Consider the following 25,475-nt stretch of genomic DNA (forward strand, 5'->3'; position numbering starts at 1 on the left):
CATAACATTTTTTGGTACCTTCCTTTTTTAATTGGATACCATTTGGTCTTTGGTTCAGCTGCATCTATATTTCAGAGAGTTATGGACCTGTCTCTTAGGCAATCTGACCGTAGTACAATTCTTCCAGGACGACATTTTATTTTTTTCAAATTATCTAGATCAACATTTGGATTGTGTTGAAGGTGGTTTTGGAACTTCTGGGAGAGAGCGGGTTGACTCTTATAGCCGGCAAGTGTAAATTTGAGATAATGTATTTGCATTATCTAATCACTTTTGAGAGTATTAAGCCAACATTGCGAATTAGTGCAACTAACCAAAATTTGTTTAGTCCCATCTAAAAAAGAGGTACAAAAGTTTTTGGGTATGGATGAATTTTACTCTTGCTTTATTCCCAATTTTGGAGTAAAACCCTTGCTATCCATCGATTCTTAATGAAAGATGTACAGTTTGACCTGACAGCATATTGTAAAGCAGAGTTTAATTTGATTAAGGAACATTTACAGGAAGCTCCCAAGTTGAGCAGCTTCGACCCAACTCTTCCTTGCTTTCTAATTACTGATGCCAGTAAAACAAGGAATAGATGCAGTGTTGAAGCATGTGAGGAAAGGAAGTGAATGCACAATTGTGTTAGCCACTAGACGGTTATATGGAGCACAACTCATAAATACTCCACAACACAGAAAGAATCTTCAGCTGAGTTCTGGGAAAATAGAAAATGAAAGAGCTTCTTGTGGGGAGGTGATTTTCTAGTGTAATCTGACTATAACACTCTCCAAGACGTTTATGGCACTAAGGGACTTAATTCTATATTATAGAGGATTTGTAGAATGATTTAGACACTGTGGGATTTTCAATTTACTGTTAAATACCTACCTGGGGCCGTATTATGGAAGTGCCCCAGGGGCACAACTGGGCGTTTGCACCCGCTTTGTGCACCCCTGGGGCTCTTTGGTATTACAGAAGTGGCCGCAGACGCTTGCGCACCCCCTTCTGTAATACTGAAAGCGCTGGGGCACATACAGCGCCAGCGCTTCCTCAAGATGGCTTTTTCTCGTTTGCATGGGGGCATGACCCTATGCAAATTAGGGAATCCCTTTGGCTCTTCACCCGTGTTGTATTACAGAAATGGGCCCAGAGGCAAAGAAGATCTCAGGAGGTGCACTGACAGTGCACCACCTAAAAGGTGGCGCACTGTCAATGCACCCCTGATTGCAGCCCACTGGCAGGGGTAAAGGAGGTCCCATGGACCCCCCCAGACATTCCCTTGCAGGCAGGTACTGTCACTTACTGCACCTACCTGCAATGGGATCTCTAATTCCCTTTAAAAGCATAGGGGGGGGGCCGCCTGCACTGTGACAACACAGAGAAACTTCAAAGCAGCTGCTCAGTTTTTTCACTTGAATTCGCTGCCTCCGGGCAGCGCAAGTACGCAGCTGCTCTTGGGGAAGCACATTCACCATACTTTTGCCATGGGGGAGGCGTTGCGTATTGTCCGTGACGAGGCAACATGTCAAATCCAGGACGGGGGAAGTCAGTTGCTTTGGCGGTGAGGCGTTGCTTCCAGTGAAGCAATGCGAATTCAGAGAGTTTGTGGAGTCACCATCGACGGTTATCAGCAGAGCGCTAACTGGATGCAGGTGCTGGCGGTGACAGAATCGGTGCGAGCTCTGGTTTCAGGAAGGCCGATAACAGCCGGCATTGGCAGGCATCAAAGGGCATTGGAACTGTGATGCAGGTCGGGCGGTGTGTTATGCACTTCACGAGCGGTGCCCCTGGCCTTGGTGCAGGTCACGGCATCATGGTGGCGCCACTGACACCATTGGAGATGATCTTCTTGCTTTTAGGTTTCCTCCCTCTACCAACAGCAGGCATAACCTCCAGAGGTCAGAGGGTAGCTTGTGGTGAAGTTCTTTATGTCCCTGATACTTCAGAACAGGAGGCCAGCACACACAAGCCATTGGAGGTTGCTCAGCAAAGTTCCAGTCTTTGTCCTTTCCTTGGTAGAAGCAGCAACTGCTTGCTAACAGCACACAGCAAAGGGGCTGTACTCTTCCTCACAGCTCTTCAGCTCTTATCCGTAGCAAAGGTTCCTCTTGAGTGCAGAAGTGATCTAAAGTTCTGGGGGTTAAGGGTTAAGGTCCACTATTTATACCCCATTTTGTCTTTGTTCTTCTTTGTGCAAGGGCCTCTGAGCCCAGTCTAAACCAGTTCTGCCTCACTGGTGCAGTATGACCACAGGGGGTGGGGTGGAAACAGAATTGTGCAAGGGAGACAGGTGCTATTCAGGTGCAAGGAAAACTCCTCCCACTGCTCTAAATACAGCCAAGGACTATTCAGCTCCGCTCTGAGTTGTCCAGGAAGGGCCAGGCACACATCAACCCCCTACTGACTGTCTACAGTGAATGTACATTCACAACCCCTGTCACTCCAAAACCAGAAAGTCAATCCACAAACAGGCAGAGGCACACAGAATAGTAAAACAAGAAAATGCCTACTTTCTAAAAGTGGCATTTTCAAACACATAATTTAAAAACCATCTTTACTAAAATATGTGTTGTTGAATTCTGAGTTCAGAGAGCCTAACTTCCATTTCTCTATCTGGTTCCAATTGGAAGTTATGCTTGTAAGATGTTACAAAGTATCTCCCATGTTATCCTATGGGGCAGATAGCCTTTCAATAGTGAAAAACCAAATTGACAGTATTTCACTATCAGGACATGTCACACACACCAGTACATGTCCTACCTTTCCCATTCACTGCATCCTGCCCAAGGGGGTACCTTGGGCCTACCTGAGGGGTGATAGAAAGTGCGAACAAAAAGGATATTATAATAATATAATCCCAGAGGACGTAATCTTCAACTTCCTACCCGAGGGGTGCCTTACATGTAAATCAAAGGGAAGGCTAGGGCCTGGCAAGTGGGTTCACTTGCCAGGTCGACATGGCAGTTTAAAACTACACGCAGACACTGCAGTGGCAGGTCTTAGATACATTTAGGGGGTTACTCATGTGAGTACATTCACTGAGGTTGTCTGCAGGTTGCATACTAGTCCTGAGGAAGACTCATTGTGATGTTAAGACAATAAAACACATACTCTGGGTCGAAATGTCGACGCTTAATCCATCCATGTCCTGAAGTCACTTCACCGTATAAATCATTGTCAAAGTTAAGACAGGGTGCTAGTTGAACTACATACATTGCTATAGGAGTGAGTCTTCAAAAATACTATGTTATGTCTTGAAATGTCTATGTATGTTTGTATGTCTTTGTGATTATGCGCTGAATGATGTCACTCCCCGTCATTGCACTTGCACATTGTCACTGATCAGCATCAGCAAAGTGACTGAAGTATCTAAGCCAGCAAAAACGAAATCCAGCACAGCATCAAAAATACAGGAGGTAGAGGCAAAATGTCTTGGGAAACTACGCCAAAGATAACAAGTCAAACAGCAACATTAATTAATTATAGTTCTTTCATACTCACCTGATCGCACTTGCTGTTTGGGAGTCTGCCACCAGAGCCTTCACTCCGCGAACGGCAGGCAACCTTGAGTGAGGTGTAAGGGAGTTAAGGGTGGGTGTCGACCAAGTAGTTCAAAGCAACTCCGAGGATGACAGGAGAGTGAGGTGAGAGGAAAGGTAGGCCCAAACCGGGAGAACTTGAAGCTCTACTAAACCCTCACCTAATAATACAGTGCAAAGTATAAACACATCTTGAGTAGCATAGTGGTAATAAGTCAGAAAGACAAGTTATGTGCATTCTAAAGGATTCCTTCTTGTTTTGCCTAAGGGGCCATCTCAATCTCATGTGTTTTTTTTTTACTTTGTTAGGAAAATCTCTGCTCTTTAGGTTAAGCGACCACAGAAGAGATCTGTGGGTATGTGCAGATCACAGGTTTCAATCTGGTCAGGACAAACTGGATCTCTCTACCATGTGTTGTCGGAAAAACACGAGTACCATTGAGTTGATATAAAAGTTCACTTAGTATGTGAGCGCCACAAAATAATTCCTACTTATAGTGGTTACTGAACAACAAATCTGTAAGAAAAAACGAAAATATGAATTTCCCCCCAGTTCCATTCAATCCCTCCATGCTTGCTCAGCTCAATCGGCAAACAGAAGGCACAAATAAATTAAACAATTATGTTTGTGTTGTAAATTCTTGTGAACGACCAAACTTACTCATAACATTGTGTTTATGTGTCCTAAAGCTCACAGTACACTCCAGCAGACATTCAAGCAAAGTATGCTGCTGTGGTCTCACACGCTTTTAAATACAGTCTACCGAAATGGGGGAGGCTCTCACTTTGGAGACAGTCTCACTCACTGAATAGGATGTGAGTCACAAGGTGTGAGTCAGAATAATTAAGATACCTATTCCTAGCAGCCATGCTCCTTACATAAGGGATAGGGAGACTAGATAAATAAAAGAAAATGCTGGAACAGCTGACAGCTACTACAGTGCCGTCATAGCAATTGTGAAAATGGCACAGGGACTTGTGTTGGTAGCCTGGTACTCCTTGGTGTGTAACATGGATGAACGAGGCACATGAAAGAACTTATCATCATCATAGTATTGCTAACAGAATAAAAAATACAATATATTTGTGAGTGGCTGGGAGGTGTATGACTCAGTGCATAGATGTGTGAGCAGTTGATTCACTAGATGTATGGGTTCAAAAGTGCATGTGGAAACAGCTGTATGGGTGGTTGACTGTGTGCATGAGTGTATTGGTGAGTGAATGGATATCTCAGTGCTACATGTCAAAGTAAATACATATGTAAAACACAGTCCATGTGAGAGTTGACATATATAAATAACTGAACATAAGAGCCAGTGAATGTGAGAGTGGCTGTATGGATCATTGTGAACTTGTATCAGGGATTGTATAAGAGAGTAAATATGTGTTAGTATATGTTTGAATAAGTAAGGTGTGTATAACTGTATAGTTGAGGAAATGGAGGTGTGATTGATTCTTTGCATGACTGACTAGGTGTGTGAGTAACTCCATGGATGTGTGACAGTCTGTGAGTGTCTGTTTACACTGAGTGTATCTAAGGTTATATTACAGTCTGAAGATGTTCATTGTATTATCACATAAATGATATCATCAGTGATGTCATCAATAATGTCGAATGAGATGTCAGTGATATCATCAGTGATGTCATTTGAGATGTCATCAGTGATGTCATCAGTGATGTCATTTGAGATGTCATCAGTGATGTCATCAGTGATGTCACTGACCATGTCATGAATGATGTAATATGTGACATCATCAGCAGTGGATTGCGGGTGCGCAATATATAGTTAGTGCAACTAACTATATATGGAATTTCAATGGTTTTGTGCAAATAAAATAAGGTTTTGTAAATGCTAATCCCTAACTATATATGGTCTATAACCTATGGTTTTTTCAGTGAATTTTCAAGGTTTTGTAAATGCTAATTCCTAACTATATATTCTCTATAACCTATGGTTTTTTCATTGAATTTCAAAATTTTTGTTTCGCTCCCAGTCCGCGAACCGGTCAGCTTCCCGTTAGCTCAATTTAAAGCCGCGGCTCGGTCCGCGAACCGGTAAACGTTCCTTTAGCGTAACTGTTACGTTAGCATGACGTTTTGCGTTGTCGCGTAATACGTCATTGGACGCGCCAAGTTAGCGGACCCGGAAGCGGACCGGAAAGCGGAGCAAAGCGCGAAACGTAAACACAGCAGGTCATGTGACTTGGTAATAACACTTTTCATTGGTTCATTTCACTTTTGGTTTCCTAATGATGTAATACTAGGTCATGTGATCTAAAATTAACACTTTTCATTGGTTTAGAACTTTTGCTTTTCCCAAATGAGGAAAACCCCTCCTTCTTTCCTCACTCTGACTTTCATCTTGGTGAGAGAAAGACCCTTTTACATTCTAGAGAAATGGCTTCAATTGTTGCTTCAGCTAGTGTTCCCCCACCACCACCTCCACCTCCTCAAGGGAAGAAAGGACCACCGGCTCAACCAATCTTTGAAGAAGAGGAAGATCAAGAAGAGGAGGAAGAGGAGGAAGAGCCTCAGTTTTTGCCAGAGGAGCCCAGGAGGTACAACAGAAAGGAAAACTTCATCTGGCAATTTTTTAAATTTCCAGCAGGGCAAAAAAAAGTCAATGCCAGATATGTCTTTTGCCGTATTTGCGACGATCGACTTTCAAGGGGGATGGACAAAAAATATAGCTTTGGAAATTATACGATGCACAGGCACATGAGTAGGTGGCACCCAAACAATTATAGTGCTGCCCAGCTTCGCGATGAACAGCAAAATCCCCCGGCAATGGCGAGAAGATCTGTCGTCCAAGAAGTATCGGGACCAGAGGCAAGGGAGGTGGTCCCGAACATTCAAATGGACATGGGGGAAGTAAAGCAAGTGTGCGTGCGGTGCAACCAATTAATATGCTACAGAGAAAGTAGCATTACTCTTATAATAAAAGCTATCAATAATCATGTTTGCCCAAAACGCCCCAAAAAATAAATTCTTCTTTTTTTCGTTGCTCCTGTTGAGCCCTCTTCAATGAATCATTTTTGTTTCCCCCCTCCCTCCCAAAAAACAAAAAAATTACAAAATGCTCAGAAAAAACAAAAAAAATATAAAAAATGTTCAGAAAAATAATAAAAAAAATTGAAAACAACAAAAACCAAAAAAAAAAGTTCTTTTCAGAACTACCTCCCCATTATAAAAAAAATTGGTAGAATTTTTGAAACTCTGCCAACCTCTATTTCTTTTAGTTCGCTCCCAGTTCGCACTCCGGTACGCGAACCAGGAGCGAACCAAAACATTTTTTTTTTTAAAAAAGAACAGTAAGTATAAGGGAAGGAAACAGACAGTTATGTTACAAGAAAGACAGCTATAGGGAGTAAAGAAAAGATACTGTTACCCGCAATCCACTTCTGATCATGTCACATATTACATCATTCTTGACATGGTCAGTGACATCATCAGCAGTGGATTGCGAGTAACAGTATCTTTTGTTTACTTCCTATAGCTGTCTTTCTTGTAACATAAATGTCTGTTTCCTATCCTTATACTTACTGTTCTTGTTTTAAATTTTTTTTGAGATCATTCAGAAACAGTAACATTAATAGAGACAGAATGAGTGAATAATAATGAAGAAGTATGAGAAGAGAGGGACTGAGAAAAATACTGGAAGGAGTAGAATAATTAAGTAATAGAGAAAGGAATGAGAGAAGTAGCAAACGCAGGAAAGTAAGGATTAAAGAAATGAAGCAGTAGAACTAATAGATGTTAAATGTGATAGATTAAATGATTGATTCAGGATGACGATAAGGTGTGTCCTTTCCAAAAGTTTGCTTAAGGTGAGGCCTACTCAGGGTTGCATATCAAATTTATGCTTGTTGAAGAATACAGAGGAGATAATACATGTGAAGGCCTACCATTGAAGTAAAACATGTCCACTTCACTCTTGAACAACGGCCAGACCTCTTCTGTGTCCAAAGACAGACCTAAAGTTCATCTGCACAATGTCATTCGTAAACTTAGAAAACACAAGTAATGCAATTGAAAAACGTGGAGTTTCTTTTGCTCATTTCACAATCACATCACCTGTGTTGCCTTTGCTTAGGTATCTCATAGTGCAGATGTAGTTCAGCATATGAAACAGTACGCAGAAGTGCAGCAGTGTATGCATTAATACATGTGAAGGCCTACCAATGAAGTAAGTCATGTCTACTTATTACATCATTCATGACATAGTCAGTGACATCATCAGCAGTGGATTGCGGGTTAAAAGAGTAGAAAACATTTACCTTATAATTCTTGTTAACTTTTTCAAATATTTTTTCATACTTTCAATCTGTAAAAGAGAGAAGAAACATTTCAAAAATATTAAAACATGTATTTAAAAATTTGAAAAGACAAGGGAAAAGGTTCAAGAAGAAACAGTTTTTCAAAAACTTTGACATTTACAGAAGCCTCTGCTGCTATACGTCCCCTACACAATCCTAAAGATATATATTTTAAACAAACAGTATCTTGATGCTGATGAAGTGAGGCCTATTTTGGAACATGGTGCATCTTTTGCACTGCTGATGTCTCACAATAGTGATGCAATAGCAGCGCAAAAAAGATGTAAAGCCATCATAAAATTGTGTCTAACATTTTAAATGATTCTTTCAGGATACAAATAAGATGTGTCCTTTCAAGAGGTTTCTTTAAGGTGAGGTCTATTCAGTTTTCAAAAAAAAAACAGTACCCAGAAATGCAGCACTGTAAGCATTAACTTTGACACTTACAGAAGCCTCAGTTTCTCCATATCTACCTCACATTTCTAAATGTATATCATAAGTACAAAAAGTAGAACATTAATTATACATGTTAAATGGTTTATTTTTGCTGTTCTCAGAATGTATCAAATTTCACTTAAATCAGTGACTTGAAGGTATTCATCATGTAACAGCGGGGAAAAAAAACACAATCAAAATGATTGTGTTTAAAAAACCCATACAACCTAAGAAATCTGAATTCAAAACTCCTTAAAATTAACTTACTTTCCATAACGTCGAAGGATGTCCTATGAACAGCATCCACTCTGTTGTGCTATAAATATTTTCTGCCCGCCACTTTCTGAAAGAAAACCTCCATCGTTTTGAAAAATATGTTACATATAATAAAATACTTCTCACATTCTACCACATGTTTCCACTTGGCCAAATCATGTTGCAGCGTTTTTCAACTCTTGTAATTCTTCTAATGAAATCCCGTCATTTTCTATTTTCGCAACTTTCAAAAAGAAAACATTTAAGATTACTTTCACAATCCTGGACTACTAATATCTTACCCTTCTTGCTCACTCACGTTCTACTTTTCCTATGACACTGATACTGCTTACTATGAAGCAGACTTACTTGCATCAGGTTTATATAGTTGGATTTTTAAAATGACATTATAATTAAAAGTTTTGGACCAATAATCTAGACAGCATTGCAGACTTACATTCCCTCTACTTCATGAACCTTTTGCAATTCCTCAGAGGAAATCCCGAGATTCTTTCCTTAAAATTTTGGTTTTAAAAACACCAGGTAAGAATTTTTAAGGTCAAACGGCAATTTTTTTTTTAAACTTACAACAGAATCGTTGCAGAATGACCAGCCGTTTCGAGACTTTAAATAAGCTGTGTAATGTCCTGATGTTGTTGAAGGACCATCGTGATAGATAATTGCTATAGTTACAAAAGTCCTTCCTGATATTGATTTGAAGCTTGTAGAGCGCACAGCTACCTCCGAAGGAAGTGTCCCGGCGCTGAAATTACTAAATTGTCCCCAGGGAAAGAAAACAGAGACTGAACTCATACAGAGTTCTAACCCAACCAGGTCCTACTGTTTAGTGAACAACCAAGTCTTGAGTTTGCGGCGAAAAACAGACTCAGATTCGCAGAACCTGAGGTCAAGAGGGAGGCTGTTCCAGAGCTTGGCGGCAGTGATGGTAAAAGATCTGCCGCCAGTCCGAGAGAGCTTAAATCTAGGCACTGTCAACAGGCGAAGGTTGTTAGATCTAAGATGTCTGGCTGACACCGAAATTTTAAGACGCTTTTTCAGATATGTCGGGCCAATACCATGGATAGCCCGGAATGTCAAAGTCAAAATCTTGAAATCAATGCGTCGTAAAATAGGAAGCCAATGAAGTTCTTCTCGAAAGGCTCTGACAGAGGTGCGGGCAGGAATATTGCCAATAAGCCGGGCGGCTGCATTTTGCACAATTTGCAGGCGGTCAACAAGGAAGAGTGGGACACCTGAGTAAAGACTGTTAGCGTAGTCCAAGTGGGAGGTAATAAGAGCATGGACCACAGTTTTACGTGCTGATTGAGGGAGAAAAGGGAGAATTTTCTTTATCATACGAAGTTTGGAAAAGCAAGCTCCGACCACTTTATTAACTTGAGCCTTACCAGACAGGGCATTATCAAAAGTGTAGCCCAAGTTACGAGCTGCCTGTACTGGCGTAGGGGGAGGGTTCAGAATAGTAGGCCACCATAGGATAGATGGGGGGGGGGATTTTTTGCTGAAGAAGAGGACCTCCGTTTTATCAGTGTTCAGGGCAAGATGATTGGTAGACATCCAAGAGCAGATGCTGCCAAGGCAATTCCTAAAGTTAGAGAAAAGGGAGTCAGAATGGTCTCGAAAGGAAAAGATAAGCTGAGTATCATCAGCATACGAGACCACCCTGACACCCCAAGACTCAATTACCTTGGCTAGGGGGGCCACATAAGCGTTAAACAAAAGAGGGCTTAAGGCGGAGCTGAGAAGCTGAGAAGCAACAAAATTTTTTATTAAAGTTGACAATGTTGATCCATCAGGCCTACATCGTTGGATCATTAAAATGACATACTGGCCATATCTTCGAATAAATAATGTTGACATCATTTCAGATTTACATTGGCTACACTCCATGTTGTGATCCGCTGCATTTACTAGCTTATTAAAGGAGACTGATTTACTGTCTGGCAAAGTTAAATATATAAATCTTTCTGAGTCTACACTAGTAGTACTTGATACCATACAGTTCTCGCAGTCATGCTGCCATTGATAAGAAAGTCCAAACAGGTGATCTACATCTACACCCTCATCTTGTAATACATCAAGCATATACATTAAAAACTCCTGACAATCCTGCTGATTATTTTCAGAGAAGTCTGTTTGACCTGAACATTCATCTAACAGATAACGAACTTCAGACACACTTTCTACTTTTGTTCGATCAGTGCTACATTTGTCTAATACAGAATTCAACAAGCAGCATAAACTTTGTTCCGAATTGAACACAATCTGTTCTTTTAAAGTCTCTAGTGAAAAGAGAACATTAACCACTACATTTGCATAGCAGTTGACACCAGAACTGTTTTCAAATTGAAAACCGACAACATCTTGAACAGAATCCACTTTCTTTCTGCATACAATTTTCGGTTCATCGACTTTTGGGCTTTTTGCTACAACCTCCCTACTGTTACTGATATTTCTTCGTTTCCGGCCTACCACACGTTTCTCAAACAAAGGATATTGAGGCAAATGTGGCGCATACTCTTTTCTTAACCTATTGTATTCCTTAACACAATCTAGATCCGCACAAATGTTTGTGACATCACAGTCAATCAGGTACAATCCCGATAAAGTTCTAACTCGTGACAATGCCACATATGCCATACCCTCCTTGAACACAGAACTGCCAATATTCACCAATGCAGTATCTACACTTAAACCTTGCGATTTATGGATTGTCACCGCATATGCCAAGCAAACAGGAAACTGTTTACGGCGAACATATAAATCTTTAACAAGCAAAAACCTAGCAGAACAACGCCCAATTAGCTGTACTTCCTCAATGCCATCCAATTTAATTTTTAAAAATTCAATACCATCTCTACTTCTGTATTTCTCAAAATCAACAACATTACCCATTGATCCATTTACCAGACCTCTTTCAACATGTAAATTCCTTCTCAAAATGATTCGGCAATTTAAGCATACATTCAAAGTCTTTTCAAAACCCGCTGTTTTAGATATAATCTTCTCTAATGAATCCAATTTTGATTTCAAATTCTCAGACAAAATAATTGTTGATCCCATATGCTCTATTTTGTCAATAGCTTCAAGTTTCACAATCTCTTGCTTTTCTAAATTCAACATTTTGTTGTTGAAGATGGCACATTCTGCAAGAGTTGGCATCAAACATATTCCGGATATCTTCTCAGTAATTTTCTGAAAAATATTCTCAGGCACAATGTCTTGTTCGGGATATAAATTTGACAGTAATCGTGCATTTAAAGCTTCTTTCCCATGCTCGGTCACTTTTCCAATTCTAATATCTTGTAGAATATTCTTGTAATCTTCATCCTTCGCCTGACGCATATTTTCATGCAGTTCAGCATAATTGAAATTTAACCATATATTAACGTTGCCAATGCTCCCTAGGCACTTCCTGGTATCTTCATGCGTGAGTATTTTAAACACAGGTTGTCCTTTCACTGGTGTCAGCTGCAGAAGATCTCCAAAAACAATGATGTGTTTGCCACCAAATAACACATCATATTCAGTTTTAAGAACTTCTTGCATTCTCAAATGCACAAAGGCAAGCATGACATTGGAAACCATGCTTACTTCATCAATGATAAGAAGTTTCATTTTCCTCAAGATTCTTGAAACTTCACAACAAGCATCTCCAGATAACTTGTGGTATTGTAATTTGTTGTCATGCTCCACCGGCAGCATCAGTAGACGATGCAAAGTAATCCCTTTAATGTTATGTGCTGCCAATCCAGTAGGAGCAGTAACAACACAAGACAACGATGTCTCAGTCCTTTCCTGCAAATAACAAGAAATTGCTTTAATGAGGAAACTTTTTCCAGTTCCCGCTTCTCCACTCACGTACAGTCGGACTGGCTTCAACGATGTACATGAGCACTCTTTCTTCTCATGACTTAATCCATGCTCAATTTGCTTGGTAACTTCATCATATATTTTCCTCTGCTCAACGTTGAGTTGTTTTTCCAAGTCTTCTAAGTTAACTGCATCCTCCTGAGCATGTGCCATGGCTCTTTCCACTTGATTCATAGCAGTGGCAGCTTCATTTTCGATAATAGGTCCTCCTAGTGGATCCTGACTCAATGAAACAGAACTCTGACTGTCCTGAGAACTGTCTCTGGCAATCTCAGCTGCAATCGTTGCTTCCTGCTCAATTTCCAAAGTCAACATTTCTTGATATTTGGGAAAAGCAGGACATTCTATGGTCTCCTTAGCAGCATTGAAAGAGTCTTCGTAACAGAGGAAATCTCCAAGCAGTTCCTCTTCTGCATGCCAAGGCTTGAAAAGTTGCAAAAGTGCTAAATAGAAAAACTCCTTTTTTTCTGGAGATTCGCCACTCAATTTTCGATGGTTTACTAATTGGCATTTTCTTTGCTTGACCAGACATCCCTCACTTCCAATTACAGCATACACTCCTTTCTCAATATCTTCTTTGATGTTCCTCTTGAATATATAATTTTGTAGAACCTCATATAGACAAACATTCTCAAGGTGACTGCTTCGATTTGGATAATATGTATCCAACATGTTGGTCTTCAAAATGTCGGTACTGTTTGGTTCCTTTTCTGCCAAATACTCAATTTCCCGAACAGGTTTTAGAACTCGATTTCGCGTTGCAGCAAGACCAAGACTCGCCCAAACGATACTCCTGGATTTGGCATAGAGACTTGCTGAAGACAACCGGTCACAACATTGGTAAGCTCCGATTTCTCGATGCGACAACATCTTCAGACTGAAACTGTACAACTTCTTGCTGAGGCTCTTTTCATGGGAAATGTCCTCCCACATATCCTTCAATTCTGTCTTTTCTTTTTTGGTGATGTAAGATGTCACATACCGAGCCACAGCCATACAGTTGTCAGCCACAAACTGTATATCCATGTTAGCATTCCACATGGACAAAATCACTGGGTTGTAGTCGTTGATGTACTTGGACTCTTCGTTCCTTTTCAAATTGTATGTATTTTTGGGTGATTTCCTCGTCACATTATGTCGCAGCGAAGACATCAAACTGTTCACTCTTCCTTTAGAAATCACCGGTAGTGGAAAGTTGAAACGACATTTGGTGTAGAACTTGTCCTTGTTTCTGAATTTACGACGACAGTACTTTCCACAACGATGGCTTTGGAAACGTAGAACTTGTTCTCTTAGGCTTTTCTTCTCCGTTGCGTTTGGAACAGCACACGTAGAATACTGTTCTATGAAATTCATCACTAAGTCATCCGGATCTGTTCCAAATTTAGGTGCATCCTTGATCCACAACAACATATGTATATGAGGAGCACCTCTTGCTTGGTACTCCTTTCTCCAGAAGAAATCCAACACCTCTCCAAGAGGTGGATTCTTCTTATTTGTGATGAAAGACATCATAGCTTCAAATCTATGATTGAAGTACCTGCATACATTCACTGGATCCAAAGAACACAGTTCTCCAGGTGTCTTGAATTCAATGTTTTCAATATTTCCATTTGCCTCTCGTAGAAATTCAAGTAAGTCTTCCCAGCCATACTCGGCACAGCTCAGAGTAAGGAACCATGTTGGAGTTCCTAAGTTCCTCAGCATACATTTTAAATCACCATGACAACGGTACCAGTACTCATTAGTACCACGCTGACACGCCATGAGATTAATTAAGTGAGAATCCAAAATACTGTCTTGGACATTGACTTTATGCATAAAATCACTTGCCGAGATGTTTCGCATCTGTATACCACTTTTTAAGATGTGGTTCACTGCATATGACAGTCCAGACAGATCGCTTTCAAACAGGAGATGAAACAAATAGGGAATGCATTGACGAAACCTAGGATCTTCTGCATACAATCGTAAAGTCCGGTATTCAGATGCAGGAATTTGATGAGGTCGCTCATCATATCTTCCTCCTCGACCTGTGGGAAATAGCTGTGGGAAACACCGAGCTTCCAAACTTTCCTCCCAAACACTAATGGGACTCCCTTTGGCTTGTTTCATTTGAAACAACTCAATTGCATTCCCCATGACTTCCTTGGAATGCAAAGGATGAACACTATAATGTTCATATATTTCTTCACTTTTAGAGGCCTCTACTTTCTCAATTTGGCCAGCACACAAATCGCTATCCTCTTCATCACTTACTTCTTCTTCTGCAACATATACATTTATATAGTACTTATTATTTTTCTTCAAATACAATGTTGCCTTTTTGACTTTCCTAACATCCACTAAATCTTGCCATATTTTCTTATTCTTTGTCGGAACACCATTAACCAAGATAACCAAAGGTTCCTCTTCCACTTTTTCTACTCCAATTGTGTTAATGTTTTTGTTCAAATCTAGAGGCAAATAAACAACTCTTCCCTTTAATCCTCTCTGTAAATCTGCTGGAGGCAACTTCCCTGTCTTTGGCTCCATTCTTACAATAGCCTGAAAGGGATGGATACTTTGAGTCAAAATAGATTCATAAGTATTTAAATCCTTCAATTCAGAAGGAATCTCAACCAATTCAAGATTATTATGAACCGCCCTAGCAGGCATCTGGTTTTTGTTTAATTTGTTACAACAATAAGTACACACACGTTGATCCGATCCCAAATTAAAAGAATTTTCTACCATCAAGTATGTGGCAAAATCCTTCCATTCACTATTATTTTCCCTTTCACTTTTTGCATATAAATCCACTAACTTAGTCTGATTCTTATAATAAGTGCGTCGACAACATACACAAGTGAAATTAGGCCTCTCACTTGATTTCATCTGAAACATGGCAATTTCCTTCTGAAAATTATCTGTACTGGAAACCTGTACATTATCTTCAACATTACCCTCTACTTCTGAGTCAATTTGAACATTCTCATCTTTACTACCAAAGTAACAAAACTCAATTTCTTCACAAATATTCTTCACATCTATTTCAGAACCATGCAAAAGAGCAGCACATAATTGTTTAAGCATAATTGCTGGACTCTTAGCATAATACAACATTCTCATTAATTTTCTCACTTTATTATGATGCACTGCTAGCATCCTGAAATGATGAAAAACACTCTGGCATACTCTCCTGGAAAGACAAGCCAGTGAATGACCACGCAAACCTGTCATTTGTCTCACTCTGCAAGGATCTAAATCTTGCAACAACTTCATTTTCTGCTTCAAACTTTTCTTATTAAATGTCCGTATAAAATCACAAAGCAAATTGATGGAAACCTGTCGCACACTGCAAATAGAACTACACTTCCAAATGTACACAGGACCCTTAGGACGTCTTCCTAAAACCTCATCACTTAGCGCCTCTTCTGTCTCTGTTGTCACAAGTTTTTCTTTTTCAACTGGACAACCATCCTTCACTTCATAAGCTCGACCACTGGTGTCAACTGCAAACACCAAATCATTATCCTGAAAATAACTCTCCTCATTAAAAAATGCCTCACAACTTGAACTATGCATCCATTCTCCGGAAAAAACTTCACAAAAGTTACTACGATTTACTACTCTCTTCCATCTACTTTTTGTTTTGAAATCAAAAATTACCTTGCTTAGTTTCCTAATTCTATTGATTACCAAAATAAACAACTTTCGCTTAATTTCAAAAGCATGATCAATAATTTTCTCTACATTTTTCTTCTTCTTTTAAAATGCCACTTTCTGTTGGCCTTTCTTAATATTTTTTAATAAATTAACTATTATCCTATTGCGGAACATTCGTTTTCGAATGTCCCTAAACTGTTGTTTCCTTCTACTATCATGCACAGAGTTATCTCTTGCTCTACCAGTAACATTTTTGATTGGTCTTTCCTTACCATTTAAATTGCTTTTCTTTTTCTGAACTGAAACATTTTTTGGATAAATACTTTTTTTACTACAAATATTTCTTAAGAATGATTTTGTGCTCTTACCCGGAGCTTTCTTGGTGTTTTGAAAAGTATTTTGGGAAGAGGACTGCTGCAATAAAAGATCATTCTGCTGTCTTTGACGTTTTCTAGCCTTTCTAATTCGATTTTTAGTTGGCATTTTTCAAATTTAGAAAAGATCTGCAGTTGAATCTGTGGAAAAATATAATAAAAAATGTTATTAACCACTATTACCAAACAGTAAATGAATAACAGTCATCAAAAACTTAACGCCCTACTTATTATTTAACATAGCAAATCTTTTGCACCAGCACTGCGTCACAAAAATGACACACAGTGGTACAAAACAGGCATACAACAATCATAAATCTCTCCCTAACATTTTAAATGATTAATTCAGGATGACGATAAGGTGTGGCCTATCTAAAGGTTTGTTTAGGCCCAGATCTTTGGACTGGGGTGAATGTGTGTCATTGATCCACATTTGGTCCATCACCTGTTTTGTTTGTTTGAGGTGAGGCCAACACATGGTTGCAGATAAGATTTTCACTGAAGAAAACAAAGGAGATAATACATGTGAAGGCCTACCAATGAAGTAAGTCATTATTTGAAATCAATTACATTTCTGGATATGTACTGCTAGAGCTTCATAGGTTGTTTTGGGTCATATTTATAAGGCATTTGAGTGTCTATTATGTTATTTTACCCTTTTTAAATGGAAAGCGTTCCTCATGGGGCAAGTTTCTTGTAAATACGCTCCCACCTGTGGTTGGCAAATTTAGATTTTGATTATGGGAGTTACATAGCCTTTTTAATAATGTCCCAAAAATGGTCCTAGGGCATTCCAAAAAACGTTTTCATGTGTATTAAGGATATTTTAAGTCAATGAGGAAACACAGGTGATGTAATTCTGAAATGAGGAAAAGAAACTCCACATTTTTCAATTACATCACTAGTGTTTCCAAGGCCTACCAATGAAGTAAGTCATGTCCTCTTTACTCTTGAACAAAGGGCAGACCTCTTTTGAATCTGTGGTCAGACCTAAACTTCATCTGCACAATGTCATTCATAAACTTAGGAAACACTCCCATAATCAAAATCTAAATTTGCCAACCACAAGTGGGAGCGTATTTACAAGAAACTTGCCCCATGAGGAACGCTTTCCATTTAAAAAGGGTAAAATAACATCATAGACACTCATATGCCTTATAAATATGACCCAAAACAACCTATGAAGCTCTAGCAGTACATATCCAGAAATTTAATTGATTTCAAATAATCGTTTTTAAACACAGCATATAAATCAATTGTATACCTGCATTCAAGAGGAAATGACTGAAAATGTCCTTGAGACACATGAAAACGTTTTTTAGAATGCCCTTACACCATTTTTGGGACATTATTAACATGCCTATGTAACTCCCATAATCAAATCTAAATTTGCCAACCGCAAGTGGGAGCGTATTTACAAGAAACTTGCACCATGAGGAACGCTTTCCATTTAAAAAGGAAAAATAACATCATAGACACTCATATGCCTTATAAATATGACCCACAACAACCTATGAAGCTCTAGCAGTACATATCCAGAAATGTAATTGATTTCAAAAAATCGTTTTTAAACACAGCATATAAATCAATTGTATACCTGCATTCAAGAGGAAATGACTGAAAATGTCCTTGAGACACACGAAAGCGTTTTTTGGAATGCCCTAACACCATTTTTTGGACATTATTAACATGGCTATGTAACTCCCATAATCAAAATCTAAATTTGCCAACCGCAAGTGGGAGCGTATTTACAAGAAACTTGCACCATGAAGAACGCTTTCCATTTAAAAAGGAAAAATAACATCATAGACACTCATATGCCTTATAAATATGACCCAAAACAACCTATGAAGCTCTAGCAGTACATATCCAGAAATGTAATTGATTTCAAAAAATCGTTTTTAAACACAGCATATAAATCAATTGTATACCTGCATTCAAGAGGAAATGACTGAAAATGTCCTTGAGACACATGAAAGCGTTTTTTGGAATGCCCTAGCACCATTTTTTGGACATTATTAACATGGCTATGTAACTCCCATAATCAAAATCTAAATATGCCAAGCACAGGTGGGAGCGTATTTACAAGAAACTTGCCCCATGAGGAACGCTTTCCATTTAAAAAGGGAAAAATAACATCATAGACACTCAAATGCCTTATAAATATGACCCAAAACAACCTATGAAGCTCTAGCAGTACATATCCAGAAATTTAATTGATTTCAAATAATCGTTTTAAACACAGCATATTAATCAATTGTATACCTGCATTCAAGAGGAAATGACTGAAAATGTCCTTGAGACACATGAAAACGTTTTTTAGAATGCCCTTACACCATTTTTGGGACATTATTAACATGCCTATGTAACTCCCATAATCAAAATCTAAATTTGCCAACCACAAGTGGGAGCATATTTACAAGAAACTTGCACCATGAGGAACGCTTTCCATTTAAAAAGGAAAAATAACATCATAGACACTCATATGCCTTATAAATATGACCCACAACAACCTATGAAGCTCTAGCAGTACATATCCAGAAATGTAATTGATTTCAAAAAATCGTTTTTAAACACAGCATATAAATCAATTGTATACCTGCATTCAAGAGGAAATGACTGAAAATGTCCTTGAGACACATGAAAGCGTTTTTTGGAATGCCCTAAGACCATTTTTTGGACATTATTAGCATGGCTATGTAACTCCCATAATCAAAATCTAAATTTGCCAACCGCAAGTGGGAGCGTATTTACAAGAAACTTGCACCATGAAGAACGCTTTCCATTTAAAAAGGAAAAATAACATCATAGACACTCATATGCCTTATAAATATGACCCAAAACAACCTATGAAGCTCTAGCAGTACATATCCAGAAATGTAATTGATTTCAAAAAATCGTTTTTAAACACAGCATATAAATCAATTGTATACCTGCATTCAAGAGGAAATGACTGAAAATGTCCTTGAGACACATGAAAGCGTTTTTTGGAATGCCCTAGCACCATTTTTTGGACATTATTAACATGGCTATGTAACTCCCATAATCAAAATCTAAATATGCCAAGCACAGGTGGGAGCGTATTTACAAGAAACTTGCCCCATGAGGAACGCTTTCCATTTAAAAAGGGAAAAATAACATCATAGACACTCAAATGCCTTATAAATATGACCCAAAACAACCTATGAAGCTCTAGCAGTACATATCCAGAAATGTAATTGATTTCAAAAATCGTTTTTAAAAACAACATATCTGTTTCAGCTTACATAAGAGACCATGGAATGGGCTCCATGTACAACAATAACTTGTGTTACTGCATGCCAGAATGCTACACCGAATATGCAATTAAAATTTAAAACCAAAATCTATTTGTATATCACTAGAGACAAAGCCACATTTTAAAAACACAGCTTTCTTCATCATTTTCTCCTTAAATCATACTATTCTCTATCTAAATTAAATAAATCTTTTCTCACCTTAGCAAATACTTTTTGAGTTTTGAAAACAGTCTCAGAAATACACCAAATTGTCTTCAGCAGAAGAAAAAGGATGCACTCCAGAGGCTGCAGCTATTGAAAGCACAGAAATACAGATATTCATTTCACATATCTCTCATATTAGCCAATCATAACTCTTCCCTCACTTTTTTCAAATCAAAACCCTTCCCCCCTCTGCCCTCTCTGCCTTTTTTCCATAGCAACCACCTCCTGGAAGACCTCTCATGTTTGCAAATTCACACAACAATGTTTCAATTGAACTCTGAACTCTCAGTGCACCTGCGTATCCAGTGCAATCTTTCATTAAATGTTTCTTCCTTGACCATTCAAATTACATCTTTCAAAGAACACATCCATGCACCCTAACTTTCTGTTTTCAGAAATGGAAATGCACCAATCACTGCTAATGAATCATTAGCACTGGAAATCCACAGTTTTTTTCTTTACAAACTCCTACTGTTTCAACTGCCCTTTCATTACCACACTTCATCTGACTGCAGCACAACCTTCTCCCACGATGTTTAAGGTCTGGATTGTTGGACATAGTTACATCCACTGGGCTCAAAGGTATGCTGAGAACAGAAATTTACCTAACCTCAATTTACAATATGTGGAAATTAAATGGTTGGGCCAAAGAGGATTAAAATGTCACCAATTGATACCATTGGTGAAAACCTTTATGCATTTGCCAAAACCTGACCTGTCAATAGTGCACTGTGGAGGTAATGATTTGGGCACTTTGACTGGGGTAGGTCTGGAAATGCTTTTAAAGGACACCTTTGAGCAATTAATGGCACTTTTTCCTCAAACTGCCTTGGTATATTCCAATATATGCCAAAGACAGAAATGGAGGTGGTCCAACCAATTTTGTCCACAAATTGAGAAAGCGAGGAAGCATGTAAACAAATCTGTTTCAGCTTACATGAGAGACCATGGAATGGGCTCCTTGTACAACAATAACTTGCGTTACTACTTGCAAGATATCTACAGAGGAGATGGAGTTCACTTCTCAGATGAGGGCAACAGAATTTTCATTCTGAATTTAAGACTGTGCATTGGTACCTACTTATAAGTACCTAAATGTACCATAAACCCAAAAGCTCTTCTCAGAGCTACCCTTCATCTGATCACTCACAATTATTATTTTTCTCTAACTTTTTTCTGTAATTTTCAACAAATTACGCTCAAAGAGCGCTACCCGGTACGCGAACTGGAAGCTAACCACGCAAAATTTCAAAAAAAAAGTTTTTTCTCCGCACATATGGTCCTCCTCAGCCACCCTCAGAAAACCTAGGGGGTCAAAATACTTGTACCGTGCCCCCTTCTACCCATTCTGAACATTATTTACCCTCCATTTTATATCTTAATTCGACCGAAACACAAAATGGTGGACTCCCGTTACGCTCCTAGTTCGCGGACCGGACCGCTTCCCGGGAAGCGGTCCAAAAAAAAAGGTGGGAAAGTAATTCACAGAAAAACGACTGGAGACACTCTCACCAAATATAGATTAGCTTATACTACATAACAATCCCTTTCATTTTCACAAATTTGATTGAAATTCCATTTAGCCATTAAGTCTGTAGACCTCTCTAAATACCGTGAGGTAAATTACTTCACAAAACACATTTGAAGTGTTGGAATTGACAACCAATGAAAATGTTACTTTCATTTTCTACTTATATTACCTGACATTTGATTGGTTATATACCTGAATATATATAAAGGAAGAGAAGAAAACACAGCCATTTTGACTACTACTTCTTGTTGTACATCACATTTGAATAGCTACCAAACACTTCAACTTGTTTGTGAAGGTAAGTTGTTATTTTTAAAACTGAAGTATATTGTGCACTATAACTTAATATGGTAGACTTTTTCTGATAGATATACACTATCCCTCTGTAGTAGTTATGGATTTAGATAGACTTCTCTGTTATAGTTATGAATGGAATTAGGCTTGTCTTGGTTAAATCACATACACTTTTTTATAGTCCTATTTCCACTCTGATACTATACACTGCCAAAAGAAAAATTCACTGATAAAAACTGCCTATCTAAAATTAATCCCAACAGTGCCCTATCTCTACTAATATATATTTTTTTAATCATAATTTCAGGCAAAATGGAAGGCGAGCAACAAGTTAAATTTACAATTGTACTGGAGGAGAGCAGCCAAGAAAAAATTGATGATTTTATGGATCAAAGTAGAGACCAGGAACTACTACAATGTGTTGAAGCAGTGGATAACCTGCTTCAAAATGAGGACATGTTACACCCTATATTCAATTTTGAAATTTCTGACACTGAAATGTTAGAAAGTTTAATGAATTATGAAACACAATCAAAATAAAAAAAATACTTTAAAAATAAAGAAAACAAAAAAAACAACAAAAACAACAAACAATTAACATACAGTATTAGAAAAGTCTATCATTCTATTATCCTTATAGTACGCTGCCCAGAACGCTTTCCGGTTCGCGTACTAGGCGCTCACCACGCAACAAAAAAAAAATTTTTTTTTTTTTTTGCCCTGCTGGGACCTTTTACAACCTCCACATAAAACCTAGGGGGTCAACGAGGATCTACTATGCCCCCTTATGGTAATTTCCCCCTTTGTTTTGGCCTCCTCTTGTCTCTCGATCCTACCGAGAGACAAGATGGCGGCCGCTCCGGACTGTTTAGAATGTTGACAGACACCGAAGAGCCAATCAGCTTCGCATCGCAAAGTTCCGTTACGCGAAAAGTACGCGAACCGGAACGCTACCCGGAGCGCTGTTACAGATATATATCTTATTTTAAACGTTAATTTCTCAAAATCCACTGGAGCACATATATTGAGACCTAGCAAAGGCACATCGGGCTACCAGTCCCTACAATTTTGCCAAGTTTCGTGCAAATCCATTCAGCCGTTCGGGCTAAAAGTGAGGCCAACCGCCCTATGGAAATTAACATGGGAAAAACGCGTTTTGGGACCCCCCTTTTTTCTCGGCCCCCCCTTGCCAACCCCCCCAAATTTTCAGGGGCTGCTCAGAAACAAAAGGTGCCATTTTACTGAAAATTTCAGCCGATTCCGTCCACAAACGCCAAAGTTATTAGACATAGAATTTTCAGAAATCCCATAGGGAAAAAATCCTAACTATATATACCTACTGGCGACCGCCAGTAGGTAATATATATATATATATATATATATATATATATATATATATATATATATATATATATATATATATATATATATATATATATATATATATATATATATAATGTGCTGCATGGCTGTCCCTGCACATTCGCCGTCCAGATCTACAAGGCTGTAGCAGCCCGAGGGGACATTTGGAGGCGCTTTTGCTTCGGGATGCATGGGACGAGTTATTGCCACCATAGCCTGCATTTGGGCACTTGAGCCGGCACCATTCAAGGTTTCTGTGCCCCCCACACCACCAACCCACATGCATAAGCATGATGCATGTTGGGAGTTGGAGTTCGAACACTCGTAAGTGCAGGGCGCTGAAGAAGGCAACAACACAGCCGAAATGCATTCGGCACCACTTACTGATGCATCCTTAAAATAAAGCATTCTTCTGAAAATCCCCTCTGGCCTCCGCCTTTTCTCGTTGGGAAGGAGTTTTTATATATATATATATATATATTCACTGAAAAAAACCATAGGTTTCACACCAGTTATAGTTAGGAATTAGCATTTAAAAAACCTATTAAATTCACTGAAAAAACCATAGGTTTCACACCAGTTATAGTTAGCTGGAAATTTTACTGATATAAAACCATTGAAATTCCCACGTTATAGTTAGTCGGACTCACTATAACTTGCGCGTGCAATGCACTGCTGATGACATCACATATTACATCACTCATGACATGGTCAGTGACATCACTCATGACACCATCCTTGTGACATAGTGACAGACCTCCTTTCACTATAATGTAACCCTTGAGACACATATTCAAAAATAGAAACTGAAATTTTTTAAAAAATGGAGATACCTATATCAGTTACAACAAGCAATTCAGTAATTCCACTATCTATATACACATCCACTCATTCACCAACAGTTCTATATAGTCACTCATACATATACTCACTCATCATATGAAGTGATACACCTATACATCCTGTTACACACCGACATTCATCCAAAAGTTACTCACACACATATTCACACGTGCAAATAAACTATTGGACATCCATTTATTTGAATATAGAGTTATACACACACTTCCACCTTACTTCTATTGAAAATTACACATATTTATTCTCTTAAACAATCACTTATAGAAACACATACTTATTTAAAAAGGAAATCTTACAATCTCTTACTCTCACATATACTCACTTATATACATCAATATTCATATATACTAGATTAAAACATATGTAGTTACTGATAAAGACACTAGTGAGACAGTCATTCACTCACTAACAAACACATATAGACACTCATCCACCCATACAGTCCTGTACATATGCTGTCTTCAAAACACATACAAACAAAGAGTCAGTCACTCATGCATCTATGTGCTAAGTAATACCCCCACCAAACCATATAGACACTCATACTGATACTAATAATAATATCAAATAACCCATATACATACGCATGTTGCTACTTATCAACACATGTAGCCACTTATACACAAAGTGAAACACTAATATATGTATTTAAATTTTTAAACATAACTCACTAATATTTATTTTCAGAAAGACACATATTCACTGGATGGTGTCATCAGTGATGTCATGAGTGATGTCACTGACCATGTCATGAGTGATGTAATATGTGATGTCATCAGCAGTGCATTGCACGCGCAAGTTATAGTGAGTCCGACTAACTATAACGTGGGAATTTCAATGGTTTTATATCAGTAAAATTTCCAGCTAACTATAACTGGTGTGAAACCTATGGTTTTTTCAGTGAATTTAATAGGTTTTTTAAATGCTAATTCCTAACTATAACTGGTGTGAAACCTATGGTTTTTTTCAGTGAATTTCAAAGGTTTTTTTAATGCTAATTCCTAACTATAAGTTTCACTTTATAAATAAGACTGTTAGCACTCTAGTTGTTCTTTTTAACACTCTGGTACATTCTGTCATTGGGCTACAGTTGGGCTACATCTAGTTGAATTTTGGGCTACATTTACAATTTTTGATCTCTGGTGGCCATCTTTGGGCTACATTGGGCTACTTTGGGCTACATTTGGGCTACATTTTGGCTCTAACATATATTAAGCCCAATGTAGCACAATACATATTTTTATAAAGTTAATTTTTTTACAAACCACTTCAGAATAGGACAACCTGTCCCTACAATTTTCCCATTTTTTTTTTTTTAATTTTTGGGGGGAGCGCTCCCAGAGCGTGCCCCGGAGTGCGCCCCGAAAAGCGTATTTCTGAAAAGCGCCCCCGGGCGCGCTCCGAGGAGCGTCTCGTGAGCGCCAATATCGCAAACGAAAACATGATTGTGACGTTCGCGTAGCCGCGACCGCGTGATACGCACGGCGTAAGCGCACCCGGA

General features: G+C 38.6%; 1 protein-coding gene across 2 annotated transcripts in view; it reads right to left on the reverse strand.

Annotated features, from left to right (window-relative positions):
* LOC147749087 (retinol dehydrogenase 16-like) overlaps positions 1-25,475 on the reverse strand; it is a 171,190-nt gene that overhangs the window by 58,848 nt on the left and 86,867 nt on the right. Inside the window, exon 2 of one of the 2 annotated variants that reach the window (XM_086966005.1) lies at positions 3,487-3,605. The exons of the other annotated variant lie outside the window; for it this stretch is intronic. The gene's annotated coding sequence lies outside the window, so the exon portion shown is untranslated. The remainder of the gene's footprint in view (positions 1-3,486; positions 3,606-25,475) is intronic. 2 annotated transcript variants of the gene reach the window in all.

The sequence above is a fragment of the Lissotriton vulgaris genome, chromosome 1_1, assembly GCF_964263255.1.
Source record: "Lissotriton vulgaris chromosome 1_1, aLisVul1.2, whole genome shotgun sequence".
Taxonomy (NCBI): domain Eukaryota; kingdom Metazoa; phylum Chordata; class Amphibia; order Caudata; family Salamandridae; genus Lissotriton; species Lissotriton vulgaris.